Consider the following 2,172-nt stretch of genomic DNA (forward strand, 5'->3'; position numbering starts at 1 on the left):
CTTACTCTGCTGCTGTCCTTCCTTCCTCAGATTCCTGAACTCAGTCATCTCATGGTCACTGCTGTCAAAGTTGCCATCCACTTCCATGTTCCCCACTAATTCTTCCCTGCTTCTGAAGAGCAGATCAAAAAGAGCATGGCCCTAGTTGGCCTCTCTAATATCTGCAGTAATATCTAACAAGTGGCTTTCACTGCTAAGTTGGAGAGAGGCAGGTTGAAATTCCTGTTGGGTAAGAGGGCCTACAATCTGAGGCTCTTCTTTTCAGGGTGAGTGCTCTCACTATTAAGATAGTGAGCCAAACCATGGGAGGCGTCTCTTCTTTCCCTTGGAATTGGCCAGGTCACAATTTCAGGACTTATACATGTACAGAGCTCTGTGTACTTGCTTTTGCAGACTGGCCACACTGCATATAGAGTAGGAGTGCAAACTAATGCATAAATCCCCAGAGTGGCAGTTACACAGCTGGGTAACTGACATTTTGGCAAGCAGAGAGAAATGGGATTCTGCTTATAGTGTGCAGCCGTTCCAAGACAAGTTGCCAGAAATACCTGGACAGCTATGGCAAGTAGTCATGCTATAGAAAGAAAAGCAGCCTCTTTAAGGAGACATATTATGGTCCCCTTGCCTGTCCTGGTTTACAGACAGTCCCTCAATCTCAAACAATCTCTCTCCAGCAGCAGACTACTTAACTCCTGTTCTCAGCAAGCCACCAGGCCTTGCTATAGGCCCAGATGACAGCTGTGCCCCCTCAACAACAAACCACATCATCACTGAACCACAAACAATATGGATTATAACATCTGGGGTCATTCACCTGTACCTCTATGCATGTCACATATGTCATCACCTGCTTACCTGCCTCTCTTCTGTGTATTGCATAGACAGGATAATCCTTATGTGACATAATGAATAGGCACTAATTTGACATTAGTCTCACGCAGATGGTTTTGGAACCTGTGCCCAGGCTCTAGTCCACTGCCTCTGGACTCCTCAGTGGAGCATCCTGTCAGGGCATGTAGGCTCCAACCCCTGCCCCCCCCCCCGCCGGCCATACAAACTATCTGCATAATTTTGCATAATTTTGAGTTTTTTCTGTTCATAATTTTGAGTTTTTAGCTGTGCAATTATCTGTTAGCTGCAACTAGTTTTTTTAATCACACAATTAATCACAATCAAAAATGTTTTAATCATTTGACAGCCCTACATATTACACACAAAGATGTTGAAAGAATGATGTTGCTTGAGCAAGTTGTTTAAAAATGAATCCCAGTCATAGGGTAGAATGTCTATAAAGGAACAGCCTGTGGTGTTCCTCCAGTTCAGCATTTCAATGTTTCCCTCTAGCACTTGTGTATTATCACACTTATTTCAGAACTGTCTTCACCTCATATGGCACCTGCCCACATAACTGGATACATTCTTAGACAGTTATGGATCAAAGGCAATTCAAAATGTCATTTCTTTTTAAGGCAGCTAGACTGGTAACTAGGTATTTGTTTAAATTCTATAGGTCAGTTGATTTTACTACTATGTGCACACTTCTAAAAGGTCATTGCACTTCTTAAAATTTTCAGTAAATATTTATTCATCACTGCACCCTTTTAGAGGCCTTGATTTATGCTTTTCCCCATTTGAGAGAAGAAAACTGTACTTTCTTCTGGAAGGAACAGAGCTATTGATGAAGAACAAAATTTTGCCGCTTTCTAAAAGTTTGAGACTTACATTGTCCTAAATCTGCAACAATTGATATAGGTCAGTGGAGGCCAAACTCTGACACGTATGCCACAGTTGGCATGGATAACTAGTATGTAGTACGTGACAGACTAGAGACAAAACAGGCAATACTGAAGCAGATAGGGCAGGGAGCAAAAAACAGAGCAGCAAATTAGGCAGAAAGCACAAAGCAGGAGCAGAAAGCAGACAGCCAGGTCTGGGGACACAGACGGGAGTAGCAGGTCAGGGAGGTTGTAGAGCTAATTTGCAGCATGCCTTCCAAAAAAATTGACCTCCATTGATAAAGAAAATGACTAACAATCAGGAAATAAAAACAAGCCACATGAGCTGTAACACAAGTTAACCAAAATAGAATTAATTGCGTAAGCAATTGTAAATTTTATGGAACCTGCAGACCAAGTATTCTTCAGAGATGAAATTCATAAATCTTTTTGTTTA

General features: G+C 41.9%; 1 non-coding gene across 1 annotated transcript; it reads right to left on the reverse strand.

Annotated features, from left to right (window-relative positions):
- Positions 1-1,530: 1,530 nt before the first annotated feature.
- LOC149870408 (small nucleolar RNA SNORD36) lies at positions 1,531-1,597 on the reverse strand. Its single transcript, XR_016440914.1, has one exon. It is a non-coding gene; the product is annotated as a small nucleolar RNA SNORD36 (small nucleolar RNA).
- Positions 1,598-2,172: the final 575 nt, after the last annotated feature.

Source organism: Crocodylus siamensis, chromosome 2 (assembly GCF_052110815.1).
Source record: "Crocodylus siamensis isolate JL-2025a chromosome 2, ASM5211081v1, whole genome shotgun sequence".
Lineage (NCBI taxonomy): Eukaryota > Metazoa > Chordata > Crocodylia > Crocodylidae > Crocodylus > Crocodylus siamensis.